This window comes from Notamacropus eugenii, chromosome 1, assembly GCF_028372415.1.
Source record: "Notamacropus eugenii isolate mMacEug1 chromosome 1, mMacEug1.pri_v2, whole genome shotgun sequence".
Lineage (NCBI taxonomy): Eukaryota > Metazoa > Chordata > Mammalia > Diprotodontia > Macropodidae > Notamacropus > Notamacropus eugenii.
The window spans coordinates 268,571,315-268,595,792 of NC_092872.1; positions in this window are offsets into that span (position 1 = coordinate 268,571,315).

The following is a 24,478-nucleotide window of genomic DNA, read 5'->3' on the forward strand; positions in this document are numbered from 1 at the left end:
ATCCTGACTCAGGAGAGTGTACCGCTTAACATTAGGCTGCCACACAGCCAACATCCCAAAGCAACATTCCTCCACTAGGCTGCCATAACAGACTGGTTCTGAGCTCATTGCCCAGATTTTAACTACTCCTTTCTCCAATCTATCTTCCATAAAACATCATAACAATAGTAACAATAGCATTCATGTACCACCTGTTTTATACCAGGCGCTATGCTAAGTACTTTTAGATTATTTATTAATTATATATTATTATGTTATATCATTTTCTTATTTATTATTTATATTATTTCATTGATATATTATTCTGAACTAGTAATGATAGCTAGCACTTCTATAATTTTTTTGCAAAACACTTTACATATATTTTCTCATTTGAGCCTCACAACAACCCTAGAAAGCAGGTGCTATATTATCCTCATTTTGCAGATGAGGAAATTGAGGCACAGATTAACTGACAGGCCCAGGATCATATAGCTAAGAGTCCAAGGCTGGATTTGAAGGCATGATTTCCTGGATTCAGGTGTAGTGATCTATTGACTGCACCAAATTAAATAGGTGCCTCAAATAAATGATTAATTTATTTTAAAAAATTTGCTGAAGTTCAATGCTGATGCCATTGCCCCAGTGCTTAGGAAATTTCAGTAACTCTCCATTACCTCTGGGATAAGATCCCCAGACTCTTACTGTAACCTAGGATAGCCTTAGCTCTTGATTCCAGGAGGCATACCTGAAATGCATTACACTGACGAGTAAAATGATACTGAGGATGAATAGAATAAGTCACAGAATCCCAGTGCTCAAAGAGCTGGCAGAGGTCATTGGGTTCAACCTATCTTTGACATTAGTTCTTTTGCCTTGAGTAGCAGCCCCTAGCACAGCCTACAATATATAACCTTCATATAGAGCATCTAATAGGCACTTAATGAGTGCTTATTATTAATTAATGAATTAACTGATTGACTCTTGGACAATATAATAGTCAACTTCAAATATTTGGTCCAGGGTACAGAATAAGGATGAGGATTAATGGTTCAGAGAAGTGGAGTTCCAAATAATTAGAGCTATCTGTAAATGGAATGTGCTGCCTCAGGAAGTAGCAGGTCCTTCATCCCATCCTCCAATGGAGATCTTGAAGCTGAGGCTGGACAACCATTTGTTGGGGATATTGTAGAAGAGATCCTTAATCAAGGACAGGCTGGACGTCAATGACCTCTGAGATTTTCTGGTTCCATCTGCTGGTTCTCAGTATCATTCTTCTTGTCAGTGTCATGCATTTCCCATACACCTGGTGGGATCAAACTCAGAATACAGAAAGGCAGCTAGGTGGTGCGGTGGGCAGATTGGTGGGCTTGAAATTGGGGACAACAGAGATCAATTCCTGCCTCCATCCTATGCAATCCTGGGTAAGCTCCTTACCTCTGTAAGCCTCTGTTCCCTCATCTGTGAAATGGGGATGATAATAGCACCTCCCTCTCAGAATTTCTGTAAGAATCAAGTAAGATAATGTTTGGAAAGCATTTTGCAAACTTTATGTGCTGTATAAATGCTGGCTACAGAAAAAAGTGCAAATGACCAGAAGCCCTGCTCAGGGGTTCCTTAGGAGGTAGAGTTAGGCAGACTTGAGGGTCTCTTTGAGCTGCTAGAATCCAATACCCACACACTGTTCCTGGGCTTTACAACCACACCTGACTCTGCTCCTGGACCTTTGCCCATTGTACCCTAGGCTTGCTTTGCCATTAGACCTGCCTACTCCTCCCTCCTTGAACCTCAGCAGAGTGAGAATTCTGGAAAAGTGAAGCTTCTCCATGACCTTCAGGAGGAAGGACATTGACAGATGGGCTCACAGAAGTCCAGGGGAAGGTCTGAGATGGCATCTGGCTTTCCTAACTTTTAGTCTAGTGTCTGGCTCAGGGACAACACAGATCATACGAAACCTGAAGAATCAGGAAACTCTGAATCCATAGGGCAGTCATGGGGTAAATGACCACATGTGATGTGTGAATGGTCAGATAGGAATGTGGAAGGGGCAATCGCAGAAACATTTAAAACCACCTGAAAACAAAACAAAAAAACCTAGTGACTCAGGCCAGATGTTAACTCAGGACAGCTGTCTTCATGGGCAGATGGCCCCAGCTGGAGCCCTGAGCTTCCAGATACGGTCCAGGCCTCAGTATCTCCAAAGAGTTAACAGTATGAAGAAAAATAGCTACAATTAGGGTGACTTAAAAACAAAGACCAATGAAAATTTATTTAAAACAAAAGTAGCTAGTAAGCTTTAAGGTTTATAAAGCATTTTACATATTTCATCTCATGCGATCCTGTGAGGTAGGTGTGATTATTATCCTCATGTTAAAGATGGTGAAATTGAGGCTGTCAGAAGGGAAGGGACTTGCCCAAGGTCACGTGGGCAATAAGCATCAAAGGTGGGATTTGAACTAAGATATTCTACTCCCTGTCCAGGGTTCATTCCACTGTATTGTGCCGACTCCAAAATTATCCAAATGTCAATTGTTATATCATTACTATTGACAATTACTGTTAATAATAATGATGATGATTAGTGTGTGAGCATGGACAAGTCATTTAATCTATTAGAGCCTCAATTTCCTCATCTGTAAAATGGAGATAATAATAACATCTACCTCTTAGGGTTATTGTGAGGATCAAATAAGGCATCCTATGCAGTTGGGGTATTATAGGAGATATTTTATCAAATACGATATTATATGGAAACATTATGTATATATATATATATGCACACACACATATACACATACATATGTACATACATGCATATATATTCTCAGACCAGTGCCTGGAACGTAGAAGGTGCTTAATAAATTATTATTTCATTCCCTCCAGAGTCAACCTACTTTCCATTTCACCACACATACTAGAATGAAATACTGTATCAGATTATGAAAAAGAACTCTTTTTCACTTTCTTCCTCACTAAGGCTTTAATTTTTATCAAATAAAGATGTTTACCCTAGAGGACTCAAAGTGGAGGGAACAAAGCTCAGTGCTTGTAGGGGAAAGCCATCTCACATGTTAGGTTACCACTTTAGCTCAGGTTCACCCTTGCTCACCTACGATCTACTGTGTGCCAGCTGGAACAAGAAAATGAAACAAGAAGTAGGAATAGACTAATAGCCCACCAGGATTATAGGATCATAGGAGAAGAGCTTCTTGGGACCTGAGAGATCACCTAGTCCAACCCTTTCATTTTACTCTCTACCATCCCACATTGCCTCATCTGACATGAGAAGAGAGGAAGCCAGGTTAGAAAGCCTCAGTAACGTCCCTCCCTCTCATCCAGATCTTTTGTCACATCATAGACATAAGAAAGTAGATAAGAAACTATGCTCTGTGCCTGGCATTAAATTTTTTTGCAGCCACTTGGTTTGGGTATTGAGAATTCCATTTAGGTTTATCAACTCAAGAAAGAGTTGGATACCTGAGTGCATTTGAGCCTAAGAGACTTTTCTTCAAGGAAGTTGGTAACCCTTATTTTGAAAGGGTGTGCTTGTCCCATTTCCTTCAATTTTCTTGAATTTTAAAGTTCAGCCATTATTTTTCATTGGATTTTAGAGACAAGAGAGGACTATGGGAAGAAAAAAAACACTATGTGGATTGGTTCGGAATAATAGGGTCAAACCCAGAGTTATAGATTAAATTGAATTGTGGTGAAATAACATAATATCCATATGGTAAACTTTGAAGAGAAGCTGTACATTGGAAGAAAGACAAGAGTTAAGGTTTTAGGAGAGGTCATATCTAGTAAAAATGCCTTACTGAAATAAAGATTGGCTTGGATAGAGAAATGAAGGCTGTTGTCATCAGGCTAAATGTTGACTGTTTGAAAGAACGGGAATGTTCAGTCTTGAGAAGGAAAGATTCAGGAGGACAAGCATAATGTCTTCAAGTCTTTGAAGGGTGCTCATGGGGAAAAGTGATTAAATTTGTTCTACTGAGTCCCAGAGGGCAGTCTCAAAAGCAATGAGTAGAATCTGCAAAGCAGCCAATTGAGAGATGTCAAGAAAAGTTTGCTAACGACCAGAACTGTCCGAAAACATGATAGGCCACCTCTGGAAGTCGTAGTTTCCCACTCTCTCTCTGAAAGACTTCAGGCTGAGGTTAGACATTCACTGATCAGGCACATTGCGGAGGAGAGTCTCCTTCAGTCATGGATTGGCCAAGATGACCCAGGTGATCCCTCCAACTCTGATATTCAAGGATTCTGAAATGTCACCCAAAATAATAATTTTCATTTCCATGAGTGCTTTTTGAACAGCACCCCATGAAGTCAGGAGTGTGAGGGATATTACTTCCATTTTTCGGATAAGGAGACTAAAACTCAGAAAGTAATCCATGGGCCCACAACTAGGAATAATAATGGACACTTATGCAGCACTTTACATACATCTTTTCATTTTTTCCTTTCAACAGTCCTGTGAAATAGATTATATATCAGGGATTCTTAAGCATCTGTGGGTCATGGACCCTTTGGTCATCTGATGAAACTTCTGGACCTCTTCTTGGAAGCATGGTGCTTAAATGCATCAGATAAAACACATAGGATAAGAAAGGAAATCAATTACAGTGCAATTGTTGTCAAAATAATTTTTAAAAACAAATTGATAGGCTCCAGCTTAAGAAGCTCTGCACTACATCTAATACAATCTCCATTTTTACAGAAAAGGAAATTGAGACTCAATGAAGTGACTTATCCAAGTTTATACATCTAGTAAATGTTAACAGAAGGATAGTGAATGATCTCAGGTTCCTTCTAACTTTCCCTTCAGCATTTGTTCCACTTGAACTCACTCATTAGTAGATCCAGGATTTGAACACAGGTTTTCTTATTCTCAGGCCAGAGCTCTTAATATTTCACCATTACTGTCTCTCCTACTTAAGTACAATATGGTAAGTAAACCCTATAGAAATCATTGATGTTGCCCTTCTGTTTGAGGCCCATATTTCATAGAGAGAACTTCTCCCACTCTGGCCTCTGGTTGTGATAGAGGTCAGGAAGGATCACATTTCTTAATGATTCTAAAGATATTGGTCGGGGCGGAGCCAAGATGGAGGAGTAGAAAGATGCACATACACATAGCTCCGAACCCACAACCCATAGAACGGCTATAGGGAAGTAACTCACGGCGAATTCTGCACCCAGAGGCCACGGAACATTGGAGCGAGGGAGATTTCTGTTCCAGAGAGACCTGCAAACCTCTAGCAGGGGGTCCTTCGCGCTGCGGACTGGCCGCCGGGACTGGGCGCCGGGACTGGGAGCTGAGTGCAGCCCTGCCGCAGTCGCGGCACCGAGAGGAAAAGATCCGAGTGGGCTTCAGGGACGGATCTCCAGTGCCCACACGGGTCGCTCCACCCACAGAGGGACCTGCAAACCTCTCGCAAAAGGTCCGTCGCGCTGCAGATGCGGAGCCCAGCCCAGACCTGCTGCGGCCGCGGCCGTGGCACCAATAGAAACAGATCCGAGCAGGCTTCAGGGATGGGATCTCCAGCGGCCGCACAAGTCCCTCCACCCACAGGTGACAGGGGTCGGTGAGAGAGTCTCTTTGGCCGGTCGAGAGGGGAGTGGGGTGCCCCCATAATTCAGGCCCCCCCAGGAGGTAGAAGCTGAGAGGCGGTGGCAGACCAGGGCTCCCCAAGCGGGCGGGAGCCTGGATCCATTGTGGAAGGTCTGTGCATAAACCCCCTGAGGGAACTGAGCCTGAGACGTGGACCTGCCCTGACCTCAGCACCTGAACATAATCTCATACTGAATAGCAGCCCTGCCCCCGCCAAAAGCCCTAAGGCTGGAAGCAGCATTTGAATCTCAGACCCCAAAGGCTGGCTGGGAGGATCAGGAGGCAAGGTGGGTGTGAGGAGAATATTCAGAGGTCAAGTCACAGGCTGGGAAAATGCCCAGAAAAGGGAAAAGAAATAAGACCATAGAAGGTTACTTTCTTGGTGAACAGGCATTTCCTCCCTTCCTTTCTGATGAGGAAGAACAATGCTTACCATCAGGCAAAGACACAGAAATCAAGGCTTCTGTGTCCCAGCCCACCCAATGGGCTCAGGCCATGGAAGAGCTCAAAAAGAATTTTGAAATCAAGTTAGAGAGGTAGAGGAAAAGCTGGGAAGAGAAATGAGAGACTTGAAGTCAAAGCATGAACAGCAGATCAGCTCCCTGCTAAAGGAGATCCAAAAAAATGTTGAAGAAAATAACACCTTGAAACTAGCCTAACTCAATTGGCAAAGAGGTTCAAAAAGCCAATGAGGAGAAGAATGCTTTCAAAAGCAGAATTAGCCAAATGGAAAAGGAGATTCAAAAGCTCACTGAAGAAAATAGTTCTTTCAAAATTAGTATGGCACAGATGGAGGCTAAGGACTTTGTGAGAAAGCAAGATATCACAATACAAGCCCAAAAGAATGGAAAAATGGAAGATAATGTGAAATATCTCATTGGAAAAACAACTGACCTGGAAAATAAATCTAGGAGAGACAATTTAAAATTTTGGGGACTCCCTGAAAGCCGTGATCAAAAAAAAAGCCTAGACATCATCTTACAATGAAATTATCAAGGAAAACTGCCCTGAGATTCTAGAACCAGAGGGCAAAATAAATATTCAAGGAATCCACAGAACACCACCTGAAAGAGATCCAAAAAGAGAAACTCCTAGGAACATTTTGGCCAAATTCCAGAGTTCCCAGATCAAGGAGAAAATATTGCAAGCAGCTAGAAAGAAATAATTCAAGTATTGTGGAAATACAATCAGGATAACACAAGATCTAGCAGCCTCTACATGTAAGGGATCGAAGGGCATGGAATAGGATATTCCAGAAGTCAAAGGAACTAGGACTAAAACCAAGAATCACCTACCCAGCAAAACTGAATATAATACTTCAGGGGAAAAATGGTCTTTCAATGAAATAGAGGATTTTCAAGCATTCTTGATGAAAAGACCAGAGCTGAAAAGAAAATTTGACTTTCAAACACAAGAATGAAGAGAACCATGAAAAGGTGAACAGCAAAGAGAAGTCATAAGGGACTTACTAAAGTTGAACTGTTTACATTCCTACATGGAAAGACAATATTTGTAACTCTTGAAACATTTCAATATCTGGGTACTGGGTGGGAGTACACACACACACATGCACACACGCACACATACAGAGAGACAGAGTGCACAGAGTGAATTGAAGAGGATGGGATCATATCTTAAAAAAAAAATGAAATCAAGCAGTGAGAGAGAAATATGTTGGGAGGAGAAAGGGAGAAATGGAATGGGGCAAATTATCTCTCATAAAAGAGGCAAGCAAAAGACTCATTAGTGGAGGGATAAAGAGGGGAGGTGAGAGAAAAACATGAAGTCTACTCTCATCACATTCCACTAAAGGAAAGAATAAAATGCACACTCATTTTGGTAGGAAAACCTATCTCACAATACAGGAAAGTGGGGGACAAGGGGACAAGCAGGGTGGGGGAGATGACAGAAGGGAGGGTATGGGGAGGAGAATGCAATTCGAGGTCGACACTCATGGGGAGGGACAGGATCAAAAGAGAATAGAAGTAATGGGGGACAGGATAGGATGGAGGGAAATATAGTTAGTCCTATACAACACAACTATTATGGAAGTCATTTGCAAAACTACACAGATTTGGTCTATATTGAATTGCTTGCCTTCCAAAGGGAAGGTGTGGGGAGGGAGGGAGGTAAAGAAGTTGGAACTCAAAGTGTTAGGATCAACTGTAATGTTCTTGCCACTAGGAAATAAGAAATACAGGTTAAGGGGTAAAGAAAGCTCTCTGGCCCTACAGGACAAAAGAGAAGACGGAGACAAGGGCAGAGAGGGATGATAGAAGAGAGAGCAGATTGGTCATAGGGGCAATTAGAATGCTTGGTGTTAGGGGGGGAGATAAAAGGGGAGAAAATTTGTAACCCAAAATTTTGTGAAAATGAATGTTAAAAGTTAAATAAATAAATTACAAAAAAAAAAAGATAGTGGTCAAAGAGATCAAAGCTGGGGTATTTTTCATGGAAAACTCTCCAGTACGAGTCACTTTTTTTCTTTTCTCTAACACTGATAAAACCTTAATATGTTGACTTTTTCAGAGCATTAGACAAGGCTAAACACATTGTTGAAAGAAAACTTAGAAAAGTATAGGGTTTCTTGTCTTGGTTTTCTGCTCTATAAAACAGGGATGAACATATTTGCTTATTTTCAGGGGTTGAGATAGGGAAAGTATTTCCAGGTAGGCATTATCAAAATTCAATTTATTATCATTATAAGACCAAAAGCCATTTCCCAATGAACAGGTCAAAGATATGAACAAATTGTTCTCAAAAGAATTGCAAACCAGTAAAAACCATTTGAAAGAATATCAATTAACTAATAAGAGAAATGAACATCAAAGTATCCCTGAGGTTCTACCTCATGCTGCATAAACTAGCAAGGATGACAAGCGGCAAAAGCCAAAGGTGGGGACATTGCAGGAAGATGGGCACACAAATGTATTGTTGTTAAGCTTTGAAATAGTACAAGTAATTTGAAAAGTAATTTGGAATTATGCAAATAAGATGACTAAAATTTCTAAACCCTTTGACCAGAGTCCACCATCAGGCCGCAAGGAGGTCACTGATTAAAAAAGAAAGTCCCCATACATACCAAAATGTTTGCAGCAGGACTTTTTGTGGTAGCAAAGAACTAGAAACAAAGTAGACACCCAAAGATCGAGTGGCAAATGGTTAAACAAGGTGTGGTGCATGCATATAATGGAATATTTCCTGTCCTGTTAGAAATAACAAATATGATAAATGCAGAGGAATATGGAAAGACTCACATGAACTGATACAAAATAAAATAAGGAATTAATACACACAATGCGTACATTGATCTAAATGGAGAGAATGTTGTTCAGTCATTTTTCAGTTATGTCCAACTCTTCTTGACCCCATTTGGGGTTTTTTGGCAAAGATCCTAGAGTGGTTTGCTATTTCCTTCTCCAGCTCATTTTACAAATGAGGAAACTGAGGTAAATAGGGTGAAGTGACTTGCCCAAGTTCACACAGCTACTAAGTATCTGAAGCTGGATCTGAACTCAGAAAGACGAATCTTCCTGATTACAGGCCCTGCATTCTATCCACTGTATCATCTAGCATCCCACAAAATAATCAGTAGTGAATGTTGCAAAGTTACAAAGAAAAGGCATTTCCCAAAGAAAAGCTATGGGAAGATATCTTTTTCTTTGACCAAGGTATTCCCACTCTTTACAGGGTGGAATACCCACAGGTATGGAACGTTGCATGTTTGCAGAATTTTTATGTGCTAATTGGTTTCACTCATTTCTTCTACTTCCTGTTTTTCCTATGAAAATGTGCTTTACTTTTCATAATTTTTCTTGATACTCAAGATTTTTTTGTTTCTCCAAATAGATTTTATTCTCATTTTGTCTGATTTTATAAAGTATACCCTTGGTTGCTTGGGTTCGTATCACACAAAGTCTATGTATTAACTCAAGTCTTATTTTTTTTAATTATGTTGGTGTGGCCCAACAATGAACAGTGAATATTCATCAAAATCTGTCTTCCTCTACTTTTGTAAAGAATCCTTTGTACTAATATATCTTGAATGTATCTTGGTACATTAACTCCCAGATGTTTTGTGCATCCTGTAGTTATTTTGAATGGAATTTCCCTTTCTATCATCTTCATCTGGTTTTTGTTGGCATTATAGAGAAAAGTTGATGGTTTTGTGGATGTATTTTATGCCCTGGTATTTAATTAAAGCTATTAGTCATCTCTATTACTTCTCCCTTAATTCTCTTAGAGAGAAGGGATTTAAGTAAACCATCATGCCCTATGAAAACAGGGATAATTTTATTTCCTCTCTGCAAATGGATTTTATCTTTTATTTGTCAATCTTGCCTCATTGCCTTAGCTAGCATTTCTAGAACTATATAAAAGTAGTGAAGGATGGTCTCTTCCTGGCTTTTTCTTTGTTTGCCATGGTAAAGCTTCCAGTTTTTCTTTACCAGAAGCAATGCTTGCTTTGGGTTTTGATCTGTATATTTGTTCAAAATAAGAAAGGCATGGTCTCAGTTTCTTCATCTGTGAAATGAACATAACAACACCTATCTCTCCCTACTTCCCAAGGGTGCTATGAGGAATTAATCAAAATAGTAGATAATCATGGTACTTTTTCATCTTTACAGATTACACTTTACACTTTTCGAAAAGTTTTCACTTCTGAATCACAGAGAAATGGGAAGACAAGATGAGCTAAAATCACACAGCTGAGCTGATTGAAAAATTGCTTCCTGACACAATGACTCCACTGCTTCCTTTTGGCAGGATCCTGAAGAGGATTCTTGCCAAACACTTTTATTTTATTATCTGCTGGAAGAATGACAGTAAATACCCCAAACAAACAGTTTTTATTTGGCTTATTTGGAGGAGACTTTTGGAAAATGGCTTTGTGCTGTGATTATAACACTGCCTCTAAATCCTGGAGGATTTGAGAAGGAAAACCAGAATGATTCACCTCACCCTTTCCCATTCTTGTGATTGCGTTAGAAAGGGAAAGGCATATGCACTTACTAACTACCTACTATGTGCCAAACACTGTGTTCATGGCTGCATAAATATTATCTCATTTGATCTTCACAACTAGCCTCGGACGTAGGTACTGTTATCATCCCCCTTTCACAGTTAAAGAGATTGAGGCAGACAGACGTTAAGTAACTTGTCCAGGGATCCCACAGCTGGTAAGTTATCTGAGGCAGGATTCAGACTCAGCAGATCTTCAGGGCTCCAAGGTCCAATCCAGGTCCACAGGTACTTCACCTCACCTCTAGCCACATAATCATCTTACATTGTATGTGTGGTTCTCTACAGACCTCAGATCTTTTGCGATTTGCTACCCAACCGCATCTTCCCCATCTTGTACTTGTGAAGTCTGGGAGTTTGGTTGTTTTTCCTTCCAGCCCCTACATAAAATTTCCCATGTATAATAAGTGTTTAAGAAACATTTGTTGAATTATTGCAGGTGTGAGGAAAGCCTTGTAAGAAGGCAATGAGGTAGAAAAAGGAATAATGAAATGAATTGAAGATGTGGTAAGGGATCCAGTCTGATTAGATCACAGGGTGAGGGAAAGGGAATATTATAAAATAAAGCCAAATAACTAGTCTGGGGTGAGATGGCAGAGAGCCTTGAATGCCAGGAGGAGGAATTTGTATCTTATTCAATAGACAATGGGGAGTCACTAGTAGGTTTTGATCATGGGAATTAAGTGATCAAGACGGAGTAGAGAGATGAGATCAATCAGGGAACTGGGAAAAATAGACAAGGGGAGAGCTCATGAGGGCCTGAAGTAAGATGGTGGCAATGGAAAAGATGGGCAAGGATTGGTGAGAGATGGAGAAAGCAGCATCCCCAGTACTTTGGAACATACTGAAGGATTCCCAGGAAGATGCCAATTGAGCTAGAAAATCACCCAGGTCCTTTAGAACCCAGAGATCCCCCAGGAGAGGGCAAGAAAGGGAAGAGGGAAAAAAAAGTGAGGTTTTGAATCTGGTTACCAGTGAGAGGTGTTGGAATGGAGAGTAAAAAGAACTTGTTTTAGAGTCATTCTGGGGAAGGAAAAAGGAATAAGTACCTCCATAATGTCCACTGCATGCCCATAAGTATATTAGAAAGATTATCTCATTTGACCCTCACAACAACCCTGCAAAGTAAATGCTACTATCAGCCCTCTTTTCAATTGAGAAAACTGAGAAAAGGAGTAAAGTGACTTGTTCAAGGTCACACAGCTAGTAAGTGTCTAAGACTGGATTTGAACTTAGGCCTTCAGATTTCAAATTCAGTGTTCTATCCACTGTGCTAGCAGCTAACAAAGTCTTACTTCTAACACATACTGGCTGTGTGACCTCTCCCAGGATTCCAGGCAATTCTAAGTTAATACATGCCATGAAGAAAGAAAATACAGCAAGTCCCTCCCTGGGGGTTCCCTATGGAGATGAGACCACAGATCTGGTTTTTAAAAGGTGGAGGAGTGTCCACCATTGGGTGAGGTGAGGATGTTGGGAAGATTGGGTTTAGGATTACAGATACAAAGAACCATCTTTTCTGGCCCCATGATTTATGTGGATTTTAGAGATGAAGAAACTGAGCCTCAAAAGGAGGAAATAACTTGCCCAGTATCATACGGGTGGTAAGGAGCAGAATAGGGATCCAAACTCAAGTCCTCTACCTCCAAACCAGGGCTTCCATCACTTGCTAGACTAATCAGCCTCCTCTCCTACCAGGTCCCTTCCTACTTCAGATTCTCCTTTACCTGTTGTTTTCTCCTGCAGTGCTTCTTTCGAGGGGGGTTGGGCAATGGATATTGACCAGGGAAGAAGTAAAAGTCAACAAGTAAGTCATGGATTTCAAACTAGAGGAATCAAAACCCAACTATTCAAACCATGGACCAGTGCAATGACCTCATTCAAGATTTTTATCCACATCTTCTGTCCTATGGGAAACTGACCTAAAGCCTTCTTGCAATGGTTCATCAAAGTGTGGATATGAGCCTGGGTCTTTGCAGATTTGGTCAGGGGAGGGCCAAGTTCTGATAGGTGCCTCTAAGCTGGAAAGGCTTGGATAAAGGCCAAGTGACTAGAACCATAACTCCAGTAGGGCAATAGGCACTTTGTCCCAGGGTTCTGAAGCTTGGAAGGCACTGACTGCCCAGTGCTAGGGAATGTTTCCTCCTGACCTCTCCACCACAATAACTCTATAACTAACCCCAGAGGAGGCTCCTCCATGCTGGAACCCACACTCATTCACATTGGCATCATCCTAGAGTAAATATCCTTCCATAGCCAACTTCATACCCCCCAGACCCTCTCCCTTTCCACCACAAGTCTCACAGCATCCTGTGAGACCCCAGCATCCTGGGAACTCCTCCCCACTCCCTGGCCCTCCTTACCACAGGCTCAACCATTTTTTGTTTTAACTCTGCAAGGGAAGGACCATATGTCAATGAGATGAATATCAGCCTTGCAAAGTGCAGAAAGGCTCACCACCACACCACAGAGAATGAATGCTTGAATTAATAATTATTTTTTTTTTTTAATGTGACTTGAGGACTCAAAGGAGTTTGTATTTTATTCAGTAAGCAATTATTAGCCACTGAAAGTTTTTAAGAAAGAGAGTGAGGGATACAAGTAGACCTATGCATAAGGAAGATTATTTTGGTAGTTGTGTGAAGGGTGGATTGGAGAAGGTTAGAGACTGAAGGCAGGGCAGACAAGTAAAAGACCTGCAATAGTCGATGACAGGTCCACACCAAAGGTGAGGTGGTAGGCCAAAAGGGGCACAGATAAAAGACAGTGCAGAGGAAGATGCTTGCCAACTTGCTGGAGAGGTAGAGAATGAGACATTACTCAAATTTTTGGCATCAGTGACTGAGAGAACGATGATTGATTATGAGAATAGGCAGGTAGAGGAATAAGTTTGGGATAAAGTTTATGAGTTCTGTTTGCGACATGTTGAATTGTCTGTTGGATATCCAGGTGGAAATGACCATGAGGAGGCTGAAATGCAGTTCTGGGGTTCAGATGATCAGCATTTTTTTTTTATTTTCTCCCCTTTTCTCCCCTCCCCCCCCAAACGCCAAGCATTCTAATTGCCCCTATGACCAATCTGCTCTCTCTTCTATCATCCCTCTCTGCCCTTGTCTCTGTCTTCTCTTTTGTCCTGTAGGGCCAGATAGCTTTCTATACCCCTTTACCTGTATTTCTTATTTCCTAGTGGTAAGAACATTACAGCTGATCCTAACACTTTGAGTTCCAACTTCTTTAGCTCCCTCCCTCTCCACCCCTTCCCTTTGGAAGGCAAGCAATTCAATATAGGCCAAATCTGTGTAGTTTTGCAAATGACTTCCATAATAGTTGTGTTGTATAGGACTAACTATATTTCCCTCCATCCTATCCTGTCCCCCATTACTTCTATTCTCTTTTGATCCTATCCCTCCCCATGAGTGTTGACCTCAAATTGCACTCTCCTCCCCATGCCCTCCCTTCTATCATCCCCCCCCACTCTGCTTATCCCCTTATCCTCCACTTTCCTGTATTGTAAGATAGGTTTTCATACCAAAATGAGTAGGCATTTTATTCTTTCCTTTAGTGGAATGTGATGAGAGTAGACTTCATGTTTTTCTCTCACCTCCCCTCTTTATCCCTCCACTAATGAGTCTTTTGCTTGCCTCTTTTATGAGAGATAATTTGCCCCATTCAATTCTCCCTTTCTCCTCCCAATATCTTTCTCTCTCACTGCTTGATTTCATTTTTTTTTAAGATATGATCCCATCCTCTTCAATTCACTCTGTGCACTCTGTCTCTATGTGTGTGTGCGTGTGTGCATGTGTGTGTGTGTAATCCCACCCAGTACCCAGATACTGAAATGTTTCAAGAGTTACAAATATTGTCTTTCCATGTAGGAATGTAAACAGTTCAACTTTAGTAAGTCCCTTATGACTTCTCTTTGCTGTTCACCTTTTCATGGTTCTCTTCATTCTTGTGTTTGGAAATCAAATTTTCTTTTCAGCTCTGGTCTTTTCATCAAGAATGCTTGAAAATCCTCTATTTCATTGAAAGACCAATTTTTCCCCTGAAGTATTATACTCAGTTTTGCTGGGTAGGTGATTCTTGGTTTTAGTCCTAGTTCCTTTGACTTCTGGAATATCCTATTCCATGCCCTTCGATCCCTTAATGTAGAGGCTGCTAGATCTTGTGTTATCCTGATTGTATTTCCACGATACTTGAATTGTTTCTTTCTAGCTGATTGCAATATTTTCTCTTTCACCTGGGAGTTCTGGAATTTGGCCACAATGTTCCTAGGAGTTTCTCTTTTTGGATCTCTTTCAGGCGGTGTTCTGTGGATTCCTTGAATATTTATTTTGCCCTCTGGTTCTAGAATCTCAGGGCAGTTTTCATTGATAATTTCATGAAAGATGATGTCTAGGCTCTTTTTCTGATCATGGCTTTCAGGTAGGCCCATAATTTTTAAATTGTCTCTCCTGGCTCTATTTTCCAGGTCACTTGTTTTTCCAATGAGATATTTCACATTATCTTCCATTTTTTCATTCTTTTGGTTTTGTTTTGTGATTTCTTGGTTTCTCATAAAGTCATTAGCCTCCATCTGTTCCATTCTAATTTTGAAAGAACTATTTTCTTCAGTGAGCTTTTGAATCTCCTTTTCCATTTGGCTAATTCTGCTTTTGAAAGCATTCTTCTCCTCATTGGCTTTTTGAACCTCTTTTGCCAATTGAGTTAGGCTAGTTTTCAAGGTGTTATTTTCTTCAACATTTTTTTGGGTCTCCTTTAGCAGGGAGCTGATTTGCTGTTCATGCTTTGACTTCATGTCTCTCATTTCTCTTCCCAGCTTTTCCTCCACCTCTCTAACTTGATTTTCAAAATTCTTTTTGAGCTCTTCCATGGCCTGTGCCCATTGAGTGGGCTGGGACACAGAAGCCTTGATTTCTGTGTCTTTGCCTGATGGTAAGCATTGTTCTTCCTCATCAGAAAGGAAGGGAGGAAATGCCTGTTCACCAAGAAAGTAACCTTCTATAGTCTTATTTCTTTTCCCTTTTCTGGGCATTTTCCCAGCCAGTGACTTGACCTCTGAATATTTTCCTCACACCCACCTCACCTCCTGATCCTCCCAGCCAGTGTTTGGGGTCTGAGATTCAAATGCTGCTTCCAGCCTCAGGGCTTTGGGCAGGGGCAGGGCTGCTATTCAGTGTGAGATTAAATTCAGATGCTCAGGTGAGGGCAGGGCTGCCTCTCAGGCTCAGTTCCCTCAGGGAGTTTACGCACAGACCTTCAACAATGGATCCAGGCTCCTGCCTGCTTGGGGAGCCCTGGTCTGCCGCTGCCCCTCAGCTTCTGTCTCCCGAGGGGGCCCGAGCCATGGGGGCACCCCACTCCCCCCTCGACCCACCAAAGGGACTCTCTCACAGACCCCCGTCACCTGTGGGTGGAGGTACTTGTGCGGCCGCTGGAGATCCCGTCCCTGAAGCCCGCTCGGATCTGTTCCTCTCGGTGCCGCGGCCACGGCAGGGCTGTACTCAGCTCCCAGTCCCGGCGCCCAGTCCGCAGCACGAAGGACCTTTTACGAGAGGTTTGCAGGTCTCTCTGGAACAGAAATCTCCCTCGCTCCAATGTTCTGTGGCCTCTGGGTGCAGAATTCGCCGTGAGTTACTTCTTTGTAGTTGTTCTATGGGTTGTGGGTTCGGAGCTATGTGTATGTGCGTCTTTCTACTACGCCATCTTGGCTCCGCCCCCCTGAATTAATAATTATTAAGAAGTGACTACGTGCCAGGAATTGTGTTAAACCCTGAGAACAAAAATGCAAAAAACAAGACAGTCTCTGCCCTCAATGAATGTACATTTAAATAATAATATATATAGAAAAGTGGGGGCAAGAAAGGGGAGTTTGATGTAGGAAATGAAAAGGCCAGTCAGTGGAACCACTGATTGGCATATGTCCATTCTAGAAATGATCATGCTGATTGGATTATTTCCCTAGAGTTAAAGATGGGAAATGGCTGGGAAGGGAAGAGATGGAGATGAAGAGGGCTGGAGAATAGTACCGGAGAGTAGGGGCCTCTAGAACTCCTCTGAATTCTATTGGGGAGGCGAGCTGGAATGCCAGGTGGAAAGCAGGATAGAAGAGGTGGAGAAGGGTTGTAGACACAGAAACTCTCAAAAACCATCTGTTAAGTTGTAAAGAGGTCCCAATATGCTTCAAGGGAGAGAGGATACACAGAAAAAAAACCATAGTTGCTTAAAGTATTAAATCAAGGGACTTTAATGTTTAGGATTTGTTAAATAAAAAAAAAGAAATTCGGATTAGAGAGCCTATATTGACGCCACTCAGAAGGAGCTGGGGGACACATTTTGTGTCCAAAAATCTGGCAGTCTAGGTACAACACATTGTACAATTTACCAGTAAATTTATTTTTGCTTTTAATAAAAAAAGGGATGACAAAAACTAGAAGAAGGGAAGCACTACAAAAAATGTGTTCTATTAATTCATCATTTCCAATCCACTTTTGAAGCTGGGTCTCAATATACACTTGACCTCCCATCTCCCACTTCCTCTTCATTGAAGGTGATTACCTGTCTCCCAGTAGATAGGCATGGGGTAAATGGGGGCCTTGGAGAGGGAAAGGTTGATGCTTATAAAGTTTGGTTAGGAGAGGAAATATGAAGGAAGAAATGAGAGAAACCAACTCACCAACTTGTTTTCCTGAGAGCCCCTGCCCAGGAGCCCCTTTCTGGATGCTAGGGAGGGTCCTAGAGAGGAGAGAAGCAGGTTTCTGTCAACAAACCCCAGTCTGAACTTGACGTGTCTGTCCCGCTTCTATCCCAAGGCTCCCCAGGGCTTGGCCAGGCCCTTCCTGGCTCAGCAGAGACAAACAAAGGCTTGCCAGAGGAAAATGTGAGAGAAAAGGGAATTCACAAATCAGAGAACTGTACTCCAGCATTTGCACGAACATGTCCATGGGTAGAAAACAATTATTCTTAGGCATCACATGGAGCAAATGCGGGAACAGGTGGGGTTTGCTTTAAATGGGAAGTTTGGTAGCTACAGGACTGGGCTGGAGTCAGGAGGCTCTGGGTTCAAATCCCACTTCTCATACTGACTAGCTGGGCGTAAGTCACAACTTCTGTGGGACTGGAATTTCTTCACCACGGCAAGCAAATGTGTATGTGTGTGTGTGTGTGTGTGTGTGTGTGTGTGTGTGTGTGTGTTCATCCTTCATTGCCAAAGAAGGTCATGCCATCAGAGAAATGATGACATGACTTGCACTTGACTTTGTTTTTGAGTGGGGTAGGGCTGTGCAGGTCACCAGCCTCACTTCTCCTCCAGAGGCCATCTAAATCCAGTGACCAGATATTCATCAGGATGACTGGAGATGACCCAGGATGAGGCAATTAAGGTTAAATGACTTGCCCAAGGTCACACACACACACACCTAGTGAGTATCAAGTATCTGAGGTGACATTTGAACTCAGGTTCTCCTGATTCCTGCCCTGCTGCTCTATCCCCTGCACCACCTAGCTGCCCCATTGCGGCAAATGAGATGTTAACAGAAAACACTTTGAAAACAATAGACAGACATCCCAACTGTTATTAGAACTGTTGTCATTTTTATTTAGGTGACCAAAAGTTTTGTCTGTGGCCAATTGTCACCTCTTTGGAAAAGATCAATCGACATGTATTAAGCACCTATTACATGCAGAGCTAGATGGAGCACTGAGACTGGAGCCAGGAAGCTTTGAATTCAAATCTGGCCTCAGACACTTACTAGCTATACAACTCTGGGAAAGTCACTTAACCTTTGTCTGCCTCAGTTTCCTCATCTGTAAAACTGTGATGATAATAATAGTACCTACCTCCCAAGGCTGTTGGGAGGATCTAATGGGGATAATGTTGTGCAATGCTATATAAATGTAAGCTATTATTATTTGAGGAAGTTCACATTGTTGACAAGTTTCCAATTCCACATCTCTGGACCTCCCCCCTCACTAGATTATTAGATTAAAAAGCCAACAGAACTGTAGCTGTTTCTCTTTCTCCTTTTTATCAGTCTGGTCTTTTCTTCTAATTCCCAGGAGTGTCCATTAACAAGGCATCATTTTAAGGCTTGAAAAGATAGAACTGGAGCAGTAAAAATTCATTGTTGGTAGCTGATTTCCTGTAGGCAATATTAATCAATATTAGCCCATCTCACAAGCAGCTGCCTGTCTGTTTTCCAATGATTCAAGAGGTGGAAAATGTGAACAAGGAGGCCCCATTCTCTGCTTTGCAGGTGTGGGGCTGGTGATTAGATGCTGAATGTCTAGATGTGGTGATATCCTGGAAAGAAAGTGAATGAGTCTTGGCCTTTGGCTGAGTTGGGGATTTTTATCTTCTTAGCGGTGCTTCTCAAGCCCTCCTCATAATAAATTTCTCTAGCTCTATATGTTTGGGAAATAGCTTTATATAACTCATCTCAATCAAATCTTGAGGTCTACTCTGTCAGGAAAGAATTGTAGGTACTACCCCCACTTTACAGATGGGAACACTCAGGCATAGAAATGTTAAATTGACCTATGGATAGTCACCTATCAAATATAATTCAAACCCAGGATTTCCTAGTCCTAAGTCTTATCTGCTATTTTCTGCTCAATACTATCTCCCAAGCAAGCATTTATAGTAGAAAATCAGAGGTTCTAGGTTCAAATTCCAGTTTTACTGTCTAGTTTCTGTGTGACCCTAGGCAAGTCACATCTTTCTGCATCTGTTTCCTTATTTGTAAAATAAGGGTGAGAAGTTGTCTAAGACCAGAAAAGAAAAAAACTCCACAAAAGTGGCAAAATCAAGCAGCCCAACCCAACTTTACTACCCTATGGGCAAGGTCACCACAAGTGGACTAAGGGACCATCACCCCATTCTGCTATATTCAAGAGCTCTTCACCTTTCCCATTCTCCAACCCTGCAGCACTAATCCAGCCCCTTGGGTCCAGGCTCCATATTTAATTTCAACCATTCTATCCACCATGATGCCCTCCAGGGGTTCACTCCAAAGGAGCCACTATCAGTCAGTCAAAAAAGGTAGTAAGTAGTGGGAGAGCAGGCTACAGTTCAGAAAGGAAGGATCGGGGAGAGCAGGAGGATAAGTCCAAGACCACGCTGTCAGCATCTGTATGCTACTGGAGCCTGAAAATGTGGGTCAATAACATTGGGCTTGTTTTAAGAGGAAATAAAATTATTTATAATGAAATTGACTTAAACTTGAATGGCTAGAGAGAAACCCAGTAAAATCACAGAAAGTACCTGCCTTTTCCTTCATTTGAATCCCTTTCCTAAGCATGGGGCAGAAGTAAAGGAGCATTTTTCTGTCAGAAGGAAACCTAGCTAAAATCTCTCTACCTTACATTATTGGTAAACAGGAATTCAACATGAGCCAGACAGAAAGACTGGGAATAAGATTAAGAAGCATTAAGGAGTACTATTAATAGCCAATCTGTTAATCAGACTAGACCATTAAGCCCTGGGAGCATCTGTATGGAGGTATTAAGCTTGCCCAAATCTTGGAAAGAACCAAGCTACTAAAATCCTACATTTCACATTCACACCTTAAGAATGGCTGAGAAAGTCAGACCTGATTCCTATGAAGATGGGATCATGGATTCTGAACTAGAGAATCTCAGAAATCACCTAAATCAACCCCCATATAAAGATGGGGAAACACCCAGGCTAGGTATAGTCATGTGAAAAAAAATGCTGTAAATCATAACTAATTAAATAAATGCAAATGAAAGCAATTCTAAGATTCCACTTCACGCAATCAGAGTGGCAAAGATTACATCAAAGGAAAATAGTAAGTGTTAGAGGGGCTATGGGAAAATAGGTACATCGATGTACTGTTAGTGGGCCTGTGAATGGGAAGAACTATTCTGGAAAATAATTTGCAATTATACACAAGAAGGTATGAAATAGGGCATGCCTTTGGTCTAGAAGTAACACTTACAGCACTATACTATAAAGAAATCAGAGAAAGAAGAAAAGTTGCTTTGTGCTCAAAAATATTTATTGTTGTTCAGTCATATAAGACTCTTTGTGACTCCATTTGGGGTTTTCTTGGCAAAGATAAGAGAATGGTTTGCCATCTCCTTCTCTGGATCATTTTCCAGATGAGAAACTGAGACAAACAGGGTTAAGTGACTTGCCTAGGGTCACACTGCTACTAAGTGTCCAGGGCTGAATTTGAACTCCAGTCCTCCTTACTATAGAGCCAACACACTATTCACTGTGTCACTTAGATGCCCCAACACATTTATAACAACTCATTTTTATGGTGATGAGACCTGGAAACTAACAGAATGCCCATCAATGAAGGAAAGTCTGAAACCACTGTAGTCCATGAATGGAGCTTTGGCAGTGGAGGCACTCCATAAGAACAGCCATATTAAAAATGCATGGAAAACTATCGTGCTACTCATTTTGGTATGAAAACCTATCTTACAATACAGGAAAGTGGGGGTTAAGGGGATAAGCAGGATGGGGTGGAGGATGGAAGGGAGGGCATGGGGAGGGGGGAGCAATTTGAGGTCAACACTCATGGGGAGGGCCAGGGTCAAAAGAGAGAATAGAAGTAATGGGGGACAGGATAGGAGGAGGGAAATATAGTTACTCTTATACAACACGACTATTATGGAAGTCATTTGCAAAACTACACAGATTTGGCCTATATTGAATTGCTTGCCTTCCAAAGGGAAGGGGTGGGGAGGGAGGGAGGAAGAGAAGTTGGAACTCAAAGTTTTAGGAACAGCTGTCGAGTACTGCTCTTGCCACTAGGAAATAAGAAATACAGGTAAAGGGGTATAGAAAGCTATTTGGCCTTATAGCACAAAAGAGAAGATGGAGACAAGGGCAGAGAGGGATGATAGAAGAGAGAGCAGATTGGTGATAGGGGTAATTAGAATGCTCGGTGTTTGGGGGGGGAGGGGACAAAAGGGGAGAAAATTTGGAACCCAAAATTTTGTGAAAATGAAAGTTAAAAGTTAAATAAATAAATTTTTAAAAAAACTATCATGCTATAAGAAACAAAGAAATAAGTGATTACAAACGGACATTGAAAGATTTATATTAACTGATGTAGAGGGAAGTAAGCAGAACTACAAAGAACAATTTGTACAATGACATTGATATTACAATAATGAATCATTTTGAGGACTTTTATAAACTTATGCAGGATGAAATCTGCAGAGCTCAGAAAACAATTTATGCAATAATGACAACACTGTCAAAACAAACAACTTTGACAGTTGCAGAAGTATAATCAATACAATAATCAGTGAAGATTCCAGAGGATCAATACATGATGAAGCCTGCTATCCACAACAGAGAGATGATAGTTGGAGGAAAAATTATGTGTTCAATCACTATTTGCTTGACTAAGCATATTTGTTCCAACAAATTTGGTTTTTTTTTCTATTTTTCCAGTGGAATGGGTTGTAGAACAGAGAGAAAATAGATTTCCATTAATTAAAAAATTAGAGAAATAAGGGTATTTGTGAAAGCATACACTTTGAGGTGATGTCTCTGTAACACTGGGTTTGCTTAACTCTTTTACTTTGTTACAACACTCCTCTCAAGAAATGTAAGTAAATATGTATTATGTAAAAACAAAACATATTAATATATTTTTTTTAAAAGATGGAGAAATGGGCCTAGGGTCATGCAACTAAGTAAGTATCAGAGTGAGGATTCAAACCCAGGCCCTCTGACTCCTAATACTGCAGCTGTATTCCTGAAAATATGACAAATCTTTAGAGGAGACTAAGCGAGCACCCTCAAAATGTAACATGGTAAAAAGGCATCATTTCAAGAATATTTATGTCAATGGGATTTTTTTTTTGGCCAGTGGCCTCCTTCTGTGAGCTCTTTGCCAAGTCAGGAAACGGTGTCATGTCCAATGTTCTAAGCCATGCAGCCCAAGATCTGAAATGGAAATGGGCAGTCAGCCTGAGCAGACACCAGCTCCAAAACTCTCTTCCAAAGAGGTAATTTTTGCAATGATAATGGTCTTTACTTTTTATTTTTAAAACATAACTGCAGAAAAAAGGAAAAGCTTATGGGGGGAGGGGGAAATCTGCCTTTCAGTCACTGCAAAGGCTTCAGAAAAGTACTTCTCCCTGTCAAAGTATGCTGAACATGCAGACTTTTGAGCAGACGGCTTCATGATATACTCTCCCCCACCCCAGTTCCTGTCTCCTTCCCCATCTTACAAATTGATTTTGTGAGAGGAGACAGAAAGGAAATAATGCTTCTCAAACTGAAGAGAACCTCAGCAAATATGAGCAGCACAATGGGTACGATGGGAAAATGGATGGTCAGGGGATGATGGTTTGAATACCTTATAGGCAGCATTGTACAACAGAGAGGGCAGGGAGCTCAGAGTCAGAAGGACCTTGGTTCAAATTCTGATTCAAATTCTGAGTATGGCCTGAGGGGGGACAAATCACTTAACCCCTTGAGATTTCAACTTCCTTATCTCTAAAATGAAAGAGTCTGGTCTAGATAATTTCTAAGGTACCTTCCAGCACTAATCCATGATCCTAGTTTTGCTACTATACACACACACACACACACACACACACACACACACACACACACACACACATATATATACATACATGTACTATATATCCCACCTATATAACTCTGGGTAAATCTCTTCCCTTCTCTAGGCTTCACTTTCTCCATACATATAATAAGGACATTGGATTGGATGGCCTCAAAGTTCTCTACCAATTCTAAATCTATGAAGCTAAACTAAATACGTGAATCACTGGTGCTTCTAGAGAACCATTATAGAAAGCTGAGTCGACATTAATGTTCACATGGGCATTTGTCCGAGGTTATACTTATCCTCTGGCTCTTTTACAAAGATGCCCACATAGAACTAAAATTAGCTTGAAATTTTGTTGAGGTATCAAGGCAGGATAAAAAAAAATATTGCATCATTTCCTCCTCTCTAAATGGAAGGGATTGAACTAAGTGACCTCTACAATCCCTTCTAGCTCTAAATCCGTGTGGTACCAAGTGTATGGTCACTAAAAGAATCAATAGTATTTCATACATTGTCTACTCAAAGCTTCTGGGGGAATATATATATATATATATATATATATATGACTGGCATAAATCCATGTATTATTATAATTTGGTTGAGGGGAAATTTGTTTTTCTTTTTTTGCTTAAATAAATACAATATTTACATATTAGAAGAGAGTCTAAAGGATAGAATAAGGGTCAGTATTCAACATGAAGAGTGAGATATCCAAGGAAAATGAAGCCATATGATGCTGTGGAAGGTTGCTGAATTTTGAGACAAAGAATCAGGGCTCATCTCCTAATTCTGCTATTTCCTACCTAAAGGACCTTGGGTAATTGAGTCATTGAAACTCAACCAATATCCTTCTTTATATGTAGAATTAAAGGCATTGGAAGAGAAGATTTCAAGGTCGTAGGATCATATGGAAGGACTGTTAGAGATCATCAATCCAAACACCTCATTGTACAGGTGAGGAAACTGAGGCACAGAGAGGTCAAATCACTTGCCCAAGGTCATCCAGTTAATATATGTGTTTATGGCAGGACTCCAGGTCCAGCTTTCTATCTACTTTTCCATGCACTTTATCTGAGATTATAAACTCAGTGAAGGCAAGGGCTACATCTTTCATCTTTCTATTTCCCATGGTTAGCCTCAGTAGGTCCTTTCAACTCTAAATCTATGGTCCTTTAAATATTCTATTGGTTTAACTCTATTACTGCTTTAGAAAACTCTGTGTACTTGCCTAGACCAACAAAGTATGAAGTTCAATCAATTCCATTTAACTGGATCCAGCATCAAGGTATGGTACTAGATGGGC